We start from the raw sequence: 22,191 nt of genomic DNA on the forward strand, positions 1-22,191 counted from the left end.
TATGAGTTCAGTAACGTCAAAGCTCTATTCGTTTGGATACCACACAGTCTGCAACTTCCCTCCACTCGTGTATGCACTGCAAAAACACTCAACTGCACACGTGATGAAAATAACCAGCACTGCATTCACAACCCTCCAACATTAAGGCAGCGTGTGGGCCCGGACGAAAACCTTGGCGGATGGAAACTGTTACAGATATAAACAAGCTCTGCACTGCAATGGCACATCTAAAACACTCCTCTTCTTTCACAGGATAACGCCTTCAACCACAGTCGAGTGACAACCTCTTCAAGAAATAGACAGTGTAATGAATTTCCCACCCAATAATACTTATGGTGAATGCTCGGATCGTATTTGGTAAAAGAAGACTGTCACTTAACTCCTTAGGTCCAGTGTTCTCCACCGCTGGCCACTTCCCTGTTGTATCTCCACAGAAAACTCTGCTGTATCTTCTCTGCTCACTCTCCGCTCCCCCACCGCTTCCTCTTCTTCTCCACACAAACCTCTTTATATCCTCATGGTCCAATCGCCCCTTCAAGATCTTTCCCGCTGCACAGCTGACAGCAATCGCGCTCAATCGCGCTCGTCAGCTCTCTTTCATTGCTTCTCGCTGCTTCCGTGTTTTCCCGGAACCACCTCGTGTTACGCCGGAAACGCTCCCCGTACACAATTTCCACAAATAAGGTTCCGTTTTTAGTCACCCTGTGACAAATAGTTAAATCATCGAGTGATCGAGAGGTTTCTGTTGAACTGAATCGCTTCCCACTGGTTGTCGCAACGCTGTTTAATATTGTGTCCGGGACTGGGAGTAAACGCAACTCCATGCTGGGCTGTGTTGAAACCAACTAGTGAAACAACTGAAAACATCGCTATTTGTTGTTACTGTCCTGACCAAGAAACCGCTTCCGATGATTCAGTGACGGAGCGGTCCGAAAGAATCCGAATAGTTTTAGACCGTTATGCAAGCGTTTAGAACCGAACCAAAATAATGATTCATTCACGAATGATTGGTAGCATATCGCTGGTTCAGTCGACATAAATTCGGGACACATATAATAACTGCTGAAATATTCACACATAAAACATTTCTCAAGTCAATCGGAGCGAGTATCAAACTGAATTAGCCGAACCACCAGGAAAAGAGGAGGAGGGAGGTTGGTGCCATCGGGCCGCATGGAGATGATTGGCGGGCCGCCAATTGAATAGCCCTGTATTAGAAAAATGTATTGTATATGGGTGATTCTCCAACTAGGAGCACTTTTGGCACTGTAAGTTTATGGAAAATTCACTCTCTTAAAACACTCCTAAAACAATCTTCCTAGCTTCATTCATTTGTCTTCTAACACAATATAACAGTGGGCAGTTTTAGAATTCCATGGATTATTATTATTATTATTAACAGTTTTTCTGAAGAGCGCTTTCAAAGATGTAATTTCCACCACTTTTCAATTTATGTTTTTTATTACAGTATAATATTATAAAACTGATTATAAGATTATGTATCGGTCAACAACAGCAGTGGCTACCTAATCATGTAACAAAATAAATCTTAATACTTCATGAACTTAAAGTAAATTTATGTTGATGAAGACTGAGTTTCCAGTCTAAAGTTCTGATCCTGACGTCACTGTGTAAGATGAGCACATGGACATCTCCCAGGGTAGGCATAGACTCCAGCGGTTGGGCAGACTTCTGCCAGGTGTGAGGTGCACTTCAGAGTCAGCCATGTACGACATGTGATCTTCATGTCTGATGCAAAACCTGTAATCTTTTTCCATCTTAGTCTTCATCTACGTCTCGACTGGAGGACAGCAAGAAGGCCAAGCTGAGCCTCAGGGGAGATGTATATCGTGCAGGTGAAGGGTAAGGAGAGGTTTGAAATGCTGAAGAAGATCAACGACAGTTTGGAACTAAGCGATGTTATGCCTCCATGTGACATGGTCAAATACAGACAAAAACTGAGTCTCTCGGCTCTCTTGGCTGAGTCTCAAACTGAGTCTTCACCTGCCAGTCCAATCAGAACCTGTGGAGGTGTGCGTACAACAGCCAGGCAAGCTTTGTTTGAGTTCTTAATTTTTGACAAACTAATTATCAATATATGCGTCAATAATTAATCCAACAGGCACTTATAATGTGTACAGAAGCACCTGTTCCAGACGACTGGAGGGTGTCTACAGAAACAACATTGATAATGTGGTGAGATTGCTTGATTCGAAACACAAATCCATTAAGTGGCTGTACTGGTGAGTGGTGTTGTTACTGACGAACACAGCGACATTACGCAGGGATCCAGTGGCTGATTCACTTAATCATTTTAATTATAATTTAATAATAAAAAATGTTGTTGCAAATTAAAAACAGGAACCAGGAAGATGACTTGGACTTGACATACATTTCCCCAATATCATTGCCATGGGTACAACATGGATGTTTAGACTGGACGCCTATAACCGCAAAACAAACCTGTGTGAATGAGTGAGTGAGTAGGCGTGTGTGTGTGAGCGAATTTGTGATGCTCTGTAAACTGGTCAAAATGGATGGACTTACCGTTAGATTTTGCATGATCACAGACCAGGACCGCCTCGCAGTAATATCTGTACAATGTCTTGTCTCTTCTAGAAATGCTGCGGCCCAACTGCAGGTCCCCACTTATTATCTCCACATCGTCTTTGGCCACCCGTAAAATGGTCTTAAATTTCGAAAGAGACGGGGCTTCCGGTAATGGCGGAGAGGCGAGTGGTCGCATAATTCTAAAGCTCCCGGCGGGGTTGAATCCCCCTCAAGGTTGAACGCTATTTTAGTGATATAAAAGTTACTAGAGATAATGCCAGGGGGACGGAAATCAAGAAACAAAGGAAAGACTCTGGTTAATTCAGAAGAGAACGTTTTATCACCGAGTGACAGCGAGGATAGCACCTCGTGCGCTGACAAGCTAACAAGCGCCGAAAACATGGAGGCTGTGAAGGTCAGCATCATTGCCGAAATAAAACAAATACACACGGACATCTCTAAAGAAATCAGCGAAGCAACGGGCCAACTCAAAAGGGAGCTTGGTGATTTTAGAGGAGAAATGAACATCAAATTGAGCGCTATTGAGACCGACATAAAAGTAACGACTAGAGTGGAGGCGGCTGAGGACAGAATCAATGAAATGGAGGCCTTTAGCACGGATGCAAGAGATATGCTATCCCACTCACTTGAACTACAGGAACAACTCCAGACACGGCTTGAAGACTTAGAGGCACGCTCACGTCGAAACAATGTACGGATCCACGGCATAGAAGAGGAGGCCGAAGGAGACAATATAACAGGTTTTGTGGAGAGATTTATCAAAACAGAACTAGCTCTTCCCGACACCCCACTCGGAATACAGAGGTGTCATCGCTCACTTGCTGCTAAACCTCCTCATGGGGCTAACCCGAGATCAATCGTCCTATGCTTTCTAGAGTTTCAAGTCAAAGAACGGGTGCTTCAATCTGCTTGGAAGAAAAAAGATATTCAGTACAACGGAAAGCGCATTTTCTTCGAACAAGACTACACCAGTGGCATTTTGGCAAAGAGGAAGGCCTATGCACCCATTAGAAGAGCTCTTAAAGAAAAAAATCTTCGCTGCCAGACGTTACACCCAGCGCGTCTCCGTGTTCACTTCCAAACCGGTACAGTGATTTACAGAGATCTTCAAGAAGCCGCGAACGACCTGAAGGGAAGAGGAGTTATCAATAGGGATGTCCCGATCCGATCACATGATCGGAAATCGGGCCCGATCACGTGTTTTCAGACTCGATCGGAATCGGACGTTACCTCCCGATCAAGGACTTGGATATATATGTATTTATATTCTCATTATTTTTTAACACCTCTATAGTTATGCGGTGGCACAGAGTTACGCCGGTTTCACACTGCACGCGTTAGCAGAGCGTAAGCAGCGCAGGAGCAGTGCGTATGGTGAGCAAGTCAGAGCAGGACACGCGCGTTTTGCTTTCACACTGGCAGCGTTTGTCACGCGCGGCTGAACCACGGGTTGTGTACAGACAGAGTAGGCTATAATGGATAAGTTGGCATTGCTTTTTTTCATTTTCAAATACATTTAAGAGAAAAGACTTGTCAAGAAGCTTATTTAATTAATAATTTCGTTTATATAACTTTTGGTTCATCTTTGTTTTTATTGTTATGGCAACAAGTTTGTTTTTGGACATTTGTTTTCTTTTTAAATTGCTGTTGGTCATTTGATCGACTGTTTAAAACACAACAGATATCATCAATGCACTTTTTGGATAAAACTGCGGTGTATTTTGGCCATGATCAATGTATTGTCACTTTAATTAAGCAAAAATAGACTCAGCGCCGAAACAATCGCGGCACTGATGCTTCTGCTCTGCTACGCACTGCCGCGCCGCCTCTGCTTGCGGTGTGAATAATGCTCTAATCTGTTAACATGGGTGCCGAAAAAAATACGCGCTGCACGCTCTGCTAACAGTGCAATATGAAACTGCCGTAAGAGTTAGGAGTGCAGTTCCTAAAAGCACATTACTGGCTTTGCAAACACTGTGACACTTTTATTTTTTATTTGTTTACATGCCCACCGGGTATTTTAAGTTGAGGTGCTATTTGTTTATAGCCTATATTAGACTTTTTTTTAGATATTTACTGTTGCACTAAAGTCCAAAAGTGAAGAATTTATGTATTACTTGATTGTTCAAGCTACCTCACAGAAGTGCGCTGTTTGTTAACAGAGTTGTTGAATGTTAAAATAAGGTGAATTAAATAAAAAATAAGGAACATCCTGGATCTGGTTTTTTTTTTCCGTTCTTCTTTATTATTTTTTTTATGTATTATAGAAGTACCGGATCGGGACTCGGTATCGGCAGATACTCAAAATCAAATGACTCGGACTCGAGGGCAAAAAAACCTGATCGGGACATCCCTAGTTATCAATACTAAAACTTTCAACCAAGTGACTAAATACAAGGACCCTTCTGGACCAAGGATGGTGAAATCGGCGTGGCAAAATGCAGGTACCCCACGACGTCAACGGGAGAGGATCAAAGGCATTCAAGAAAAATTAAAAGAATTTCGCCGCAACGTAGACGCCACTAGCTAAGGCCAATATCATGATGTTCACCGGTGAGATTTTTCTTAACAGCTTTCCTTAACTCTAAGTGTAATCTGGACCTTGCCGCTGGGAAATGCATGCTTGTTTTCTCTACCACGCGAGCTGCTCTGACTGACTTAAGTCAGAGGATACGACTCGCATTGAGAGGGACTCCTTTGGTTTTAGAGGATTCCACTTTCAGCTTAGAAGTGATTATGGCACTTCACCTTTGGAAGTCGATTCTGTTCCTGTTCATTTGTTCTTTGTTTTATTTTAGATAGACCAACATTTTATACCTTTTTTCTTAGCCATTCAAGCTGTTCAATAATAATAACGTTCCCTAAAAAATAAAATGATTAGAGAGAAAAATAATTGTATTACTCTTAATGTAAATGGCTTACACAATCCTGTAAAAAGGGGTAAAGTTATAGCTAAAATGAAGAGAGAAAAGCAGGATGTCATATTTTGGCAAGAAACGCACCTTTCAGATACCGAACATGAAAAACTTAAAAAATGGTTTAAAAATTCATATTATTCTTCGTTTAAACATGGTAATGCAAGAGGAGTTTCGATACTCATTTCAAATCATGTAAATTTTCAGTTTACCTCACAGGTGACAGATGCTGATGGACGATACATTTTAGTAAAAGGATTCATTGATCATAAAGAGGTTACATTGGTGAACATTTATAGACCTCCTGGGCATAATAAGCAATTTACTAAGAAAGTTTTTGATTTATTATGTATGGAAATGTCTGGGGTGGTGATATGCGGGGGGGACTGGAATATTCACTTGCATCCTTCGCTGGACTCCTCATCTAAGACGAAAAAGATACAATCAGAGGCATTTCATATTAAAAAAATAATGAAAGAGCTAGGCATGATGGACGTTTGGAGAGACATACATCCACATGAAAAGGTTTATACATTTTTTTCCCACTCTCATTCTATTTTTTCTAGACTAGATTATTTTTTCATGCTCAATTCTGATAGACATAGGATTATTGATTGTAAAATAGGAGTCAGACATCTCGGATCACGCAGGGGTTTACTTAATAATACATTTAGATATTAAACGAAAAGAAAGGATCTGGAGGTTAAACTAGTTTTCTTAACGAGACAGCATTTCAACAATACATTCAGAAGGAGTTTGAAGATTACATGTATCACAATAATAAGGGAAATATTTCACCAAGTGTATTATGGGATGCCGCTAAAGCAGTTCTCAGAGGTAAATTGATAATGTGGTCATCAAATAAGAAAAAAGAAAAAGAGAAAATAATTGCTGATAAGACTAGGGAACTTAAGATTTTGGAGGAGGAGCATCAAAGAAATAATAATGCAGATAGTTTAGAACAATTAAATTTGTCTCGAAAGACTTTAAATGAACTTTATGAAAATCAAGTGACCAAAAAAGCTAAATTTATCAAACAAACCTATTATGAGAATGGACCTAAAGCCAGGTGATTACTTGCGTGGAGAGCACGCAAGCAAGAAGCTAGTCGTTACATACATAAAATAAAAAATCCGCAGACTAATGAGGTACGATATAATCTAGAAGATATACAAGAGTCTTTTGTATATTACTATTCAAATTTATACTCCCAGCCTCCAGCGGCAGACATAAATATAGTGGAAAGTTTCTTGGACTCATTGGATTTACCGTCTATAGGCACAGAACAGAATAAAAAACTCACACAACAAATAACAGAGGAAGAAATAGGAAAAGCGATATCAAATTTAAAGGGGAATAAAGTGCCAGGTCCGGATGGGTTTCCATCGGATTGGTACAAGTGCTTCAAGCAAATGATAGTACCGACTTTGAAAAGGTGTTTTAATCAGGTTTTGGAAGGCGGAGAAATCCCAATATCCTGGAATCAAGCCCTTATCTCAGTAATACTTAAACCAGGGAAGGATGCAACTGAATGTAGCTCTTATAGACCTGTATCAGTATTGAACATAGATTATAGAATATTTACCACAATAATGGCCAAACGTTTTGAAAACATATTACCAGATTTGATAGATACAGATCAGACAGGATTTGTTAAAAATAGAACGCATGACAACATACGAAGAGCGTTTAAAATCATAAATTATATGAAACCTACAGAATCTGTCGTCCTTAGCCTTGATGCAGAAAAGGCATTTGATTCTGTGAGATGGGAGTTTCTATATATGTCTTTAAAACGATTCGGATTTAATTGTCAGGTTATCAATTGTCTAAAATCCCTATACAATTCACCTACAGCAAGAATCAAAATTAATGGAGATTTATCAGATGGTGTTTCCCTAAAACGAGGCTGTAGACAAGGATGCGCGATGAGCGCAACGCTATTTGTATTGTTTATTGAACCACTGGCACAAGCCATCAGAGAATCAGAAAATATTACTGGAGTCACTGTATACAATACAGAATACAAAATTTGTTTATATGCAGACGACATTCTGATGACTCTCATCAAACCTGATAGTAGTTTAACAACATTAATATCCCTACTTAAAAAATATGGCTCTTATTCGGGATACAAATTAAACTTCCATAAAACTCAAATTTTAACGTTTAACTATAAACCAAGCAAACAGATACAAAAACATTTAAAATGTAACTGGAATAATAACATAATTAAATATTTAGGGGTCAATATTCCTAGAGAACTGACAGAAGTATAAACACAATTATACCCCCTTAACATGCAATATAAAACATGATATGGATCGTTGGCTAATACTCCCAATGAACATGTACAACAGAATAGAACTGGTCAAAATGACTATACTACCAAGACTACTTTATCTTTTCTTAGCATTACCAAATGAGGTGACCTCTAAGCAATTTAATGAATGGAACAAAATAATTTCTAATTTTATTTGGTGTAAACATAGGCCTAGAATAAAATTTGAGACATTGCAACTAGCCAAAAAGGAAGGTGGCAGGGCTCTCTCCCATGTTTACAGAGTTATTATAAATCAGCACAACTTAAGATTTTGATAGCATGGTGTGACCCGTCAAATGATGCCAAGTGGAAAGAATTGGATCAGGCAGAGATCCACACTCCTCTCCCCTCCATTTTAGGGGACAAACAACTATTACAATCACTTTTATCCAAAGTATCCCTCGGGATAAAAACACCATTAAGCATTTGGCTTACGGAATTAAGAGACGAGAGTTGAAAGAGTTGCAAAGATCTTACGCTGGCCAGCATATGACAGAGATTTCACACCTGCAAAAACTGATGCAAGATTCAAAAACTGGTGTAATAAGGGTATTACGGCATATTGGAAAATAATTACAGATAATGGCCTAGAAACTTTTCAACAATTATCGGAAAAATATTACTTGAGGAAAGATGATTTCTTCAGGTATCTTCAATTAAGACACCATATTAATGCAGATATCGGGTCCAAAAACATGGAGAACAGCCCCTTAGTTATGCTTTTTATAAATGTAAGTAGGGGGAAGCTCACTAAAAAAACATGTCTCCGCAGTGTACTCTCTTCTACAATCTGGGAAAAGGTTTTCCACCATGTATATTAAACAAAGATGGGAAAATGAGATTGGAATTAACATAACTGAGGATGATTGGTTAAATATATGTGAAACCATTGCTACTACTTCTAGCTCTGACTTATGGAGAAAAATACATTAAGGTACTTTATTACTCCAAAGATCAGAGAACAACAGACTAAAAATTCTCAACATGGCAATTGCTGGAGGAAATGTGGACAGAAATCAGCAGGGCATCTTCACATCTTTTGGGGATGTTCTAAGATCACCACTTACTGGACAGATATTATTAGATATATAAAAATGATATTGGGACTACAACTAGAAGAGACCTTTTCTGTGTTTTACCTTGGAAATATACCAAAAGGGATAAGAAAGGAAGACAGATATCTGCTACAAATCTTACAAGCAGCAAGCAAGAAGGCCATTACACGTAAATGGCTGAACATAGACCCTCCTACCTCATCGCAGTGGATAGAAATTACAAACGAAATATACAACATGGAGAAACTGACCTTTTCATTAAGGCATGCTTCGGAAAAAGGGGAAAGTTACTGGAAGAAATGGAAAACTTTCTTTGATAAGTAGATGCCATTTATATTATAAAATATATACAAATATTTCATTTAACAGGTGTCTAGGGAACATGTTTCATTGTATTATGGCTTTACATTATAATGTTTCATTTCATTGGTCGGTCTATCTGTTTGTTACTTTATGTTCATTTTGGTTTAAATGGAAAAAAATGTAAAACCTTTAAAAATAAAGTATAAAAAAAAAAAAAAATTTGAAAGAGACGCAGACCCAATAGAATGTCTGTTTGGATGAAACGGGACAAAACGGACAGGATACTTAAGACGCCACCCTTAAGATTACATGAGACAAGACAGGTGCATGCCGATGATAACGTTGCTATTACCAAATTTTATTTTGACACGATAAAGTTGCACTGCAAACAATGCTTTGCTGTACTTTTTGCGCCGACCAGATGGGACGACAACGCCATCAGCAGCGGTGGAGGTGGAAGGACCGGCAGATGAAGGAGTAGTTTCTTCGCTGAGGTCCGGCTGGTTCCTGACGATGAAGCCCAGGCGAAGAAGCTCCTTCACCCTCGCCAGCTGGCAACCTCTGTCCGGCAGTAGCCCACATATATGGTTGAAGACCCAAACCCGGGCGTTCCGTGCCCAGTCTCTGGCGGAAGTCTGGGTTTGATCCACCTCAGCAGCCCTTTCAGCGGGTGTGCCGTCACGCAGACACCCCCTGGCCAGATGCTCGTCTATGTCGTCCTACGGCTCCTTGCACAGCAGGCAGTGGACAACAAACCTTTGAGACAAAACCACGATACAATACATCACAAAGATTCAACAATAACTATAAAGAACTATACTCTAATTAAATCGATTCAATTAGATATTAACCCCCTGGGGTCGGCAGTATCGCCGGCGATACCAGCTCGCTTTTTTTTTCAGTTCAGTTCAAAAGAAATTAATTTTGCTCTGTTGACTTTGATATTACAAGCAAGTTTCATATATCAATCGATTCTGTTAAAGGGGTGGTAAAACACGATTTCACTTTTCTAACTGTAGTTAGTGTGTAATGTTGCTGTTTGAGCATAAACAACATCTGCAAAGTTACAACGTTCAAAGTTTAAAGCAAAGGGAGATATTTGCTTTTAAAGAAATCAATTTCTAAGAACTACAGAAACGGCTGATAGGGACTACACAACATTCCTGTGGGCTTGCTGACATCACTAAGCCCAATATTTACATAAACCCCTCCTCTGGGAACACAATACATAACGGGAGCGAGGCCATTTTATGTTGCTTTGGAGAAGAGTTGTTGTGGTAGTAGCGAATCACAACACACTGGGCCAGCTAACCAATCTGAGCCCATTGCGTATTTTTGAGGGCGGGGCTTCATAGAACCAGGAAATTATCCGACCGTTTTTACAAGGAGGGACAGAGCAGTGTAGAATAATGGTTAAATATGTGAAAAATAATGAGAATTTTTAAAAACGAAGCATGAACACATTACAGTGAACCCCGCAAACACAATCAAGCCTTCAAAAAAAGGTGTTTTACCACCCCTTTAAATGTGTATTATTTTTGTGTATACTCACAATAAAAACAAAGTGTTGTGCTTTTTGCCAAATAAAGAAAAATAAACATGATGCGAGTTCTCTCTCTGTCAGTTAAGTCCATTCTGAAACACGTCCGAAAATGAACAATAACTCAGCGAATACTCAGTCAAACAGACATGAAGCTTGAATTCTCTTCTTTTAAATGAAGTAATGTATATAAAAAACAAATATTCTCATCTTGTGAAATCTGTATTAAAAGAGAGCGATTCCAGTCGAGCTCATTCAAATGTAATGTGACCACGCCCCAGAGAGAGCGTGCTATTCAAATGCAAATTCTGAGAACCATTTAAGACCTGTGAAACGCCCACATCAGCTGTAAACGCAGCGCGCCGCGAGTGAGGCATGATATAGCCTACCAAATAATCCTGGAGAAAAGTTTCCTCAGAACACTGCTGATATGAGGAGCAATAGATCCCGCTGAGGAGTGAGGTAGGTTATAAACCGCTTTAATCAACTAAAATGCTTTGCTATACTGAGATGAGTAAAAATCGACTGAAATATGTTGAAATGAAATGTCTTTGTATAAGCAACGTATTAAACTGCAAATTAACATTTATATGCCCTAATATTTCATAAAAACAATGTTACAGTCAGGCGAAATATGAAAGACAACATTTTGTTGACTAGATTTGGGTACAGTTTTTACTGTAGAATATACTGCCACATCAAATAAGCTTTTGTTTAGCAATTTCTGCTCATATGTTCTATATATATATATATATATATATATATATATATATATATATATATATATATATATATATATATATATATATATATATATATATATATATATTTACACTCACCTAAAGGATTATTAGGAACACCTGTTCAATTTCTCATTAATGCAATTATCTAATCAACCAATCACATGGCAGTTGCTTCAATGCATTTAGGGGTGTGGTCCTGGTCAAGACAATCTCCTGAACTCCAAACTGAATGTCAGAATGGGAAAGAAAGGTGATTTAAGCAATTTTGAGCGTGGCATGGTTGTTGATGCCAGATGGGCCGTTCTTAGTATTTCACAATCTGCTCAGTTACTGGGATTTTCACGCACAACCATTTCTAGGGTTTACAAAGAATGGTGTGAAAAGGGAAAAACATCCAGTATGCGGCATTCCTGTGGGCGAAAATGCCTTGTTGATGCTAGAGGTCAGAGGAGAATGGGCCGACTGATTCAAGCTGATAGAAGAGCAACTTTGACTGAAATAACCACTCGTTACAACCGAGGTATGCAGCAAAGCATTTGTGAAGCCACAACACGCACAACCTTGAGGCGGATGGGCTACAACAGCAGAAGACCCCAACGGGTACCACTCATCTCCACTACAAATAGGAAAAAGAGGCTACAATTTGCACAAGCTCACCAAAATTGGACAGTTGAAGACTGTAAAAATGTTGCCTGGTCTGATGAGTCTCGATTTCTGTTGAGACATTCAGATGGTAGAGTCAGAATTTGGCGTAAACAGAATGAGAACATGGATCCATCATGCCTTGTTACCACTGTGCAGGCTGGTGGTGGTGGTGTAATGGTGAGGGGGATGTTTTCTTGGCACACTTTAGGCCCCTTAGTGCCAATTGGGCATCGTTTAAATGCCACGGCCTGCCTTAGCATTGTTTCTGACCATGTCCATCCTAGGGATGTCCCGATCAGGTTTTTTTGCCCTCGAGTCCGAGTCCGAGTCATTTGATTTTGAGTATCTGCCGATACCGAGTCCCGATCCGATACTTAATACATAAAAAAAGAATAAAGAAGAGCGAAAAAACAGATCCAGGATGTTCCTTATTTTTTATTTAATTCACCTTATTTTAACATTCAACAACTCTGTTAACAAACAGAGCACTTCTGTGAGGTAGCTTGAACAATCAAGTAATAGCCTACATAAATTCTTCACTTTTGGAATTTAGTGCAACAGTAAATATAAAAAAAGTCTAATAGGGCCTATATAAACAAATAGCACCTCAACTTAAAATACCCGGCAGGCATGTAAACAAATAAAAAATAAAAGTGCTACAGTGTTTGCAAAGCCAGTAATGTGCTTTTAGGAACTGCACTCCTAACTCTTACACCGGTTTCACACTGCACTGTTAGCAGAGCGTGCAGTGCGTATTTTTTTCGCCGCCCATGTTAACAGATTAAACCAGGCTTTAGAGCATTCACACCGCGCGCAGAGGCGGCGCGGCAGTGCGTAGTAGAGCAGGAGCAGCAGTGCCGCGATCGTTTCGGCGCCGAGTCTATTTTTGCTGCGCCGCTTTTGCTGAATTAAAGTGACAATACATTGATCATGGCCAAAATACACCGCAGTTTTATCCAAAAAGTGCATTGATGATATCTATTGTGTTTTAAACAGTCAATCAAATGACCAACAGCAATTTAAAAAGAAAACAAATGTCCAAAAACAAACTTGTTGCCATAACAATAAAATCAAAGATGAAACAAAAGTTATATAAATGAAATTATTAATAAAATAAGCTTCTTGACAAGTTTTTTCTCTTAAATGTATTTGAAAACGAAAAAAAGCAATGCCAACTTATCCATTATGGAGTACTCTGTCTGTAGCCTGCCCTACACAACCCGCGGTTCAGCCGCGCGTGACAAACGCTGCCAGTGTGAAAGCAAAACGCACGTGTCCTGCTCCTGCTCACCATACGCACTGCTCCTGCGCTGCTTACTAACGCGTGCAGTGTGAAACCGGCGTAACTCTGTGCCACCGCATAAATATTGATGTGTTAAAAAATAATGAGAATATATATATCCGAGTCCTGATCGGGAGGTAACGTCCGATTCCGATCGAGTCTGAAAACACGTGATCGGGCCCGATTTCCGATCATGTGATCGGATCGGGACATCCCTAGTCCATCCCTTTATGACCACCATGTACCCATCCTCTGATGGCTACTTCCAGCAGGATAATGCACCATGTCACAAAGCTCGAATCATTTCAAATTGGTTTCTTGAACATGACAATGAGTTCACTGTACTGAAATGGCCCCCACAGTCACTAGATCTCAACCCAATAGAGTGGTGGAACGGGAGCTTCGTGCCCTGGATGTGCATCCCACAAATCTCCATCAACTGCAAGATGCTATCCTATCAATATGGGCCAACATTTCTAAAGAATGCTTTCAGCACCTTGTTGAATCAATGCCACGTAGAATTAAGGCAGTTCTGAAGGCGAAAGGGGGTCAAACACAGTATTAGTATGGTGTTCCTAATAATCCTTTAGGTGAGTGTATGTATATATATATATATATATATATATATATATATATATATATATATATATAATAATATTTGTCAAAAATAAAGTCATCAACTAAGATGTTAGCTGTTCCAATGTTGGCTATATTCAAACTAATGAATACATTCTAACGAAAAAGAGAATATTGTTGTAATTGTAACCTTTTTAATAAAATAGCAAAACATATTTACAAGATAGATGTAAGCTAAATCTTAAATGGTCAATACAAGTCTTCTAAATATATCTTTTGTCCTTGCTTTCATTCTTGTGGCTGAAGTGTCACACCTGAATGAATGGCTCATTATGCAGAGTGGGTGGGACATTGTATTCTCAGGTGTAAACCACTCCTCGTTCACGCCCCCCTCGCATATTGGCTTTCCAAGCAAAACCTGTCTTACTCAATTTAACCCTCTGGTGTCTAAGGTGTTTTTGGGGTCCTTGAGATGTTCTAACATGCCCTGACATTTGTGCTTTGTTCAGTTGCTTATAAACATATTAATGGCACACTAAAAATACACACTATTTACCACAAACAGGGCTACAATAATATGTGAGCACAAGAATGTACATGTCTGCATTTTTGAGAGAATAATGTTTATGCATGGTTATTGAAAAAACTAAAAACTAAAGTTTCTAAAATAAGGCCACAAAACACATACTAAATATGTGCCAATAAGACTTTTTTTTTATGGATGTCATCGCCTAGTGTTTTTTCTTCAAAATGATGTGAAAATCACCCTGCCTAATCATTCACATAACACAATACATTGATTTGAATTTTGCAAAGCACTTTCTGTTTGGAAAGGCAATATTCGAGTGGGCGTCAACGATCATGCATATTTAGTGGTTCACACCTGAGGAGACAATGGGGCCTGCATACTTAGCCATTCATTCAGGTGAGTCACTGAGCCACAAGAATGCAAGAGCAACAGTTGGAAGCATCTCAATTCTTTTTTATTTTTCCACATATTGTACTTGCAATTTGGCCTATGATATCCAAGGAAAACATGTCTAGTAATTGTGCAGTTAATTCTCATACTGTATTTTCAGTTTTGGAATATTTATCCTCTCCCCAAATTTGTCACTAATAAAACACAATAAAAATTATTTAAAGAAAAGGCTTATATTTACCTTTTAATAGTTTGTTTACATCTACCTTGTAAATATATTTTTTTTTTATTAAAAAGGTTACAATTACAACAACAATTCAAGTGTAATCTTTCTTTGTAAAAACTAAAGTATACATTTTATCATACATATTTCAAAGTTAAGGATTTGATTGATTATTTGATTACTTTATTTTTGACAAAACATACTATATTTAACATATGAGCAAACATTGGCAAACAAAAGCTTATTTGAGGTGGCAGATATGTTACAGTAAAAATGTATAATTATCCAAAACTAATCAACGAAATGTTGTCTTTTATATGTCTGTAACATAGGTCTTTCATTTTTATTATAAGAAATATAAATGTTAATTTGCAGTTTAATACATTGCTTATACAAATACATTTTATTTCAACATATTTCTGTCGATTTTTACTCAACTCAGTATAGCAATACAGTTTGCTAAAACATCATCATTCATTCACACAGAGACGCAATATAAATTTAAACACTCTTTTTGCGAGCTGTGGTAAACAGCGCGCATCTCTGCGGCTGCCGTTCATTCATTCACAGAAACGCGATTAACTTGAGAAGGAAAAAAAACGTACTACAGTATTCGGATTCTCTCTCCTCGCAATACTCTGAGGTAGATTTTCCATTATTATTATTCCTCACAGCGCTGCCAGATGGTGTAAACACGTAGGCTACAATATGATTAAACTTGTGTTTTCTCGAGCTGATATGGGGGGCGTTCACAGGTTTGCTTGGATTGCCTCAGTAATTTGCATTTGAATAGCACGCGCTCTCCGTGGGCGGGTTCACATTACATTTGAATGAGCTCTAATTAGCTCGACTGGAATCGCTCTCTTTTAATACAGATTTCACAAGATGAGAATATTTGTTATTTATATAAATTACCTCATTTAAAAGAAGAGAATTCAAGCTTCATGCCTGTGTGTCTGTATGTCTGTTTGACTGAGTATTCGCTGAGCTACAGTTCATTTTCGGACACATTTCAGAATGGATTAACTTACAGAGAGAAGGCAGAACTCGCATCACGTTTATTTTTCTTTATTTGGCAAAAAGCACAACACTTTGTTTTTATTGTGAGTATACACAAAAATAATACACATTTAACAGAATCGATTGATGTATGAAACTTGCTTGTAATATCAAAGTCAACAGAGCAAAATTAGTTTCTTTTGAACTGAACTGAAAAAAAGCGAGCTGGTATCGCCGGCGATACCACTGACCCCAGGGGGTTAAATCAATGTATTGTTTTATTTGAACGATTAGGCAGGATGATTTTCACATCATTCACAAGCCAGAACTCGAAGCGACAACATCCATTAGTCAAAAGTCTTGTGGACACATATTTTGTATGAGTTTTGTGGTCTTATTTCAACTTTCATTTTTATTTTTTTTAATAACCACACATAAACATTATTCTCTTAAAAATTCAAACATATACATGCATCTTGAGCACATATTATGGTAGCTCTGTTTGTGCTATATAGAGTGAATTTACACCTTTGCCATTAACATGTTTATAAATAACTGAAAAAAGCACAAATGTCAGAACACCGCCAGGGCCGAGAAAACCCCTCAGACCCAAGAGGGTTAAACATCCAAAATAAAAGAAAACTGTTCACACTTTATATCAGGGTGGTCTAAAGGTCTGGTCACGACGTATATGGGCCATTCTACAGAATTGGTGCAAACTGCTGTCCCTCATCCAAAAAACACATTTGAAAAGCATTTAATTATTAAAATCTTAGATGTTTACTAAGATCCTTCAGTTATCTATTGAAACCCACAATAATATTTAAGATATCAGTAAGCTTTATATATATAAAATAATCATTTATGGGCTACTTTCAATTAGGAGGTGGCTGTCCCAAACCCCAACCCCTAAATTTCAACTTGTGAAAATGACATTGAAAAATTTTTTGCTAATTTTTCCATTCTTGTTTTTTTTAAAAAAAAATGAAGTTAAAAAAAATATTTTATATTTTATTTTTAAATCATGAAACTTTATCTAAAAAAAAGGTGTCCTGCATTTTCATGTCACTACCAAAACAGTGAATGTTGTAGTCCATTGGCTGAGACTGATTTTAACCACACCCCTACATTTTTGATCAGGAAATATTCCTGCGTCCCTCTCTCTCGTGTGCTATATGGTGAGTAGATTGATCCCATCATTTTGAGGTAAATGTGTTCTAAAGCCTAAAAAATCGGTGTGTAACTTTAAGGAATGTCACTACAAAACTCATTTTTTCTGCTATTGAGAAAACTTTTTGGGATGTTATTCCATAAAATTTAGTTATATGTGTTCAACTGTTCTGACCAGTGATTGCTAACCATGTGCTGATTAGCATCTTCGAGCTAGGCTCAAAAGTTTTTAAAATTGTCACTACCAAAACAGTCACAACCAAAACATTTTCTTGAAGTTTCGGTTGTGACATTATTGTTCTGGTAGTGACAAAAGGGAACACATAATCCTTTATTTGGAGGAATAAACTACATTTTAGTACAGTTATGCAAATAATTACTACTGTAGTATGTTTTAGTAGTGTTTAAGTATGCAAGATTCTGTTAAAATTCTGTAATGTGATGAGGTTACAATTACTTAAGGTTGCAGTCCATGAGACTAGCCTGGGTGTAAGGTTGTTGTCAGTAATGTTCATTTCTATGATTAAAGGTATAGTTCACTTTGAAATAAAATTTTGGTATGTTTTAGCTTACCTCAAGGGCATCCAAGGTGTAGGTGTCTTTTTTTCCGCAGTAGTTTGAATTTTGATATTTTTAGGTCAAACCGTTCTTGTCTGTCAGTCATATAATGCAGGTCTATGGTCACTGTCTCAAAGAGCATGCACAGAGTCCAAATTAAACAATTCCCCATCGTAAGTACACATTGATGGCCTAAGACACGAAACAAGCGGTTTGTGTGAGAAAACGAACAGTATTTTTAAAAAATGAAATAGATATATACTAGATGTCGCCTTGGCTACGGCAGTTCATTGGAACGAATGCCGTAGCCAAGGCGGCATCTAGTGTATATATCTATGCACCAGTCTGCGTACACGTCACACACCAGGAAGCGCGCGCGCCCTCAGATCACTTGGACGTGGCTGTGTACAAAAGGTAAAAACGATATAAATACTTTTCGTTTTCTCACACAAACCACTTGTTTCGTGTCTTAGGCCATCAATGTGTACTTACAATGGGGAATTGTTTAATCTGGACTTCTCTGTGCATGCTCTTTGAGACAGTGACCATAGACCTGCATTATATGACTGACAGACAAGAACGGTTTGACCTAAAAATATCAAAATTGAAACTACTGCGGAAAAAAAGACACCTACATCTTTGCCCTTGAGGTAAGCTAAAACATACCAAAATTTAATTTCAAAGTGAACTATCTCTTTAACTTGATAGAGATGACATAAAACACCAACATGCCTAAAAAAATAGAAATCTACAACAGAGAGACAGAGAGAATACAAACAAAGGTTGAGGGAAGACCCAGTGAAGTACGAGGAATACTTAAGGAAATAAAAAGAAAGAAATAAGAAATGAAGGGAAGAAGGAAAGTTGAAGAGTATCAGTGAATTATCTGACAGGGAGCAAAGACATGTCAGAAAAGCATGGAGGAAAAGACAGAAAAGTCACAGGATGATGGTGAAAAGACAAAAAGAGGTGGAGACATTTTGCAGGGCTTCCACACCACCTAGCACTTCCAGTGAGGGTGATCAGACACCAGTACACACACACACACAGTTCAGTGGTTCTGGAGATTTATCTGAATGACTCATAAACAAAATGTTGAAAATGTAAAAATAAAAAAAAGTGGTTCTGAGTCTACATTGTAAGTTGTTGGGGTTTTTTAGGAAGAAAAATCTATGAGCATACCTCTTCTCACTTGCACCTCAAGACCCAAAGTATAGAATAGCTCTAGGTGTTCTTATAAGATATTTACTGTCAGATGTGTGTCTGCTATATGTACTGACTGCATATGTGCATCATAGTTATTTATTATATTAACATAAAATGTGGACAGTCTGATTCAGCCATGGCAAACTAAGTATTGTGGTCACTACCAAAACATTACTGTCACTACCAAAAATGTGCAGTCACTACCGTAACATGGGATGTTTTGTCAAAAATAAAGTATATTGAATTATCAACTAAGATGTTATGATAGTGTTTGGTTCAACGCATATTCAAACTAATGAATCCTTAACTTTGAAATCAGTACGATAAACTTTATGCCTTCTACAAAGAAAAATTGGGTTCAAAATACAACAAATCTCATAAATTACACTTAAAATATTATTAAAATTATAATCTTTATTGATGTAACCTGTAAAAATATTTTTAAAAAATAGTCAAAATATATATTTATAAGGTAGATGTAAACAAAATCTTAATAGGCAATTATAAGCCTTCTTAATAAATTATTTAATATTGTGTTTCGGTAGTGACAAATTTGGGGAGAAGGAAAATATTCCAGCATTTTCTGAAAATACAATATGAGAATTAACTGCACAATTACTAGAAAAGCATATATTGGAAATTATACAATTTGCATACATGCAACATTTGTGGGAAAAAACAAAAAAAAATCAAGATGTTTCCAACTCTGACTTTGCACCAATTCTGTAGAATGGCCCATATATTAATGATTTGTTGCGATGAACTTGCGTACCTACATTTTTTTTTTTTTTTTTGTTGAGAGAACAGTGATTTTGACACCTATAAGGAGGTTGAAATGTATGAAAAAATTTAATAGAAAGGTAATAGTTTTTTTGTTGTTTTTTAAGGTGGTTTTATTGTTAGTTTGACAAAGAGGAATTTGTCCAAAATTGTATGTATTTGAAGTTAGCCTTTACCCTCTGCTGAAGCTGGGACTCAATGCGTTTTGCTCCATCAGCTCTAACTTCTGCTGCTGTTCCTCCCTCATATGTAGCCAATCCTGATAAATCTTAGACTGCAGGAGAGAACAAAAACAGTCAGAGGTGTTGAGGATCTCAGAGGACGTTACAGTGATGTCAGAAAATGTATTTTTGGCTCATGTGGATGAAAGACAACAACTCCCAGACTCATGACGAAATCTGGTGGGTACACGTACACACCGTCCCCATCGAAATCGACGCCTATGTGTTTCATACCATGTAAAGGGAAACATGATAATATAAAAAGTACTGTACAATAATGCAGATAAGCACATTACAATCATGTTAAAGCTATTCAAAACGTTCAGATGCAAAAAGCAACTAAATGTAAAATTAGATAAACTAGTTAATGATATTGTGCAAATGCTCTCGGTCTCTTCAAAAGGTCTTCGCAAATTATTGTGTTATAAGACTCAGTTATCATACATCACGTCTCTTCTACTGTAAGTACACAGAAAAAAAAGACAAATGACTATCAACTTAATCATTTTATATTTATCTGTACAGTGCGTATAAATCATAGACTGTAAAAAATATGGACAAAGCGTCTGTGACGTCACCCATAGACTTTCTCAAGAACGGTTTTGAAGCCGTTTATGGGGGGTATGAGCGGCGCCATCTTGGAAAATCTTGGGAAATCCTAACCCCGCCCACCTTCTGAGGCAGCGCGCGTCACTCAGCTCGCTCTGCTACACCGGTTATCTGTGTATATTTTAGGCAACGAAATATGTTATAAAACAACATACTAACTCTTTTCGTTTTCATTTAAAGAAATCTTGAACATTATAGCCACACAAATGTGGTTCAGGCAACGCTATTTATTATATTCACTGCATATAACGTTTGCCTATTTATAACAAAACAAAATATAAAACACACCTGCCTCTTTTCGTTTTAAAAATAATATAAAAACATTAAACATTTTAATATGGTCCAGGCAATATGTGCATTTGTACTAAACAACAGATGTTGCAGTAAACAACATTACAGATCATCTTCGTTGTTTTAACATTTAAAATGACAAAACTCAACCCAGTCTATTTTTGTTAAATTTCAGTTTTATCATTATTAGCCATTATAAAAGTGTAAGTAAAAGGTACAAGAAGCTATACAAATAAAGCAAACAATTCAGTCAAACATCAGCGCTCCAGTCTAACGTTAACCATACAACGGTAAAGTTAAATAGCTTATAAAGTTATGAAACTTCCCCTCAGCCAAAACGATTGGCCAGGGAACAAATTATAGATTCACAAAACCAAAAATTGCCCGTTAGATGTACACAAGATGAATTATATCTCATATTTAACCACCACAGAGACGCCAGAGTCAGCGGCAAAAGGTCAGAACGTCTACCCGAGGAAAGGCTGTTCTCGGCGGGGTACATGAGCGCCGAGCGCCCGGTCATCGCTGGATCTCACAACTGGATAAAATTTTCAGAAATCTTTAAATAAACCACAGATTTGAGCTTTAAACAACTACATTCTCGCATGAAAAACTCTTAAAACTACATTTCATGATACAGAAACAGTAGTATTATATTTCAACTGTGTAAAAAAATGGTGCTTCTTATGTTGTCATTCTCCTTGGCGCAGCCTATGCTCGTTATCAGCTGCCAATCAAGCTGTCAATCAAAGTTAACCACGCCCTTATTTGGCATACATTTTATATCTAAATACAATCTAAACTAACGAGTTAGAAAAATTCACCCCCCTCACAGTTGTCAGGGACTCGGAACCTATCGAAAAATACAATAAAAGTCCATGGGACCAACCTGTAAAAACATGAATTTATGCTGTGAAAACGGACATTTTAACATGGGGGCTATGGACATTTGCTCCCTTTTGGGACCTTCCCCTAGCGGATTTTCAATGTATTGCAGTTTTTCGCACTTCCGGGTAGGCTTCATTTTTCAGATTAGAATGTTGCCCCTTGGTATAAATGCATACATTATTATACATGATTCTGCTAAAACTTACTGTTCATGCAGACGCCTGAGGTGTCATGATTCTGCCATCTAGTCCCTGTCTTTCTTTAGTCTCGAGGCAGGATCATGACAGACCCATGTTTTGTGTACAAGCACATGGCCATTTGTTTGCTTGTGGTGTCTCGTTACTTAACCCGGCCCCCTTGTTATCCTTGTTTAG

Source organism: Abramis brama (assembly GCF_963993115.1).
Source record: "Abramis brama genome assembly, chromosome: 4".
Taxonomy (NCBI): Eukaryota; Metazoa; Chordata; class Actinopteri; order Cypriniformes; family Leuciscidae; genus Abramis; species Abramis brama.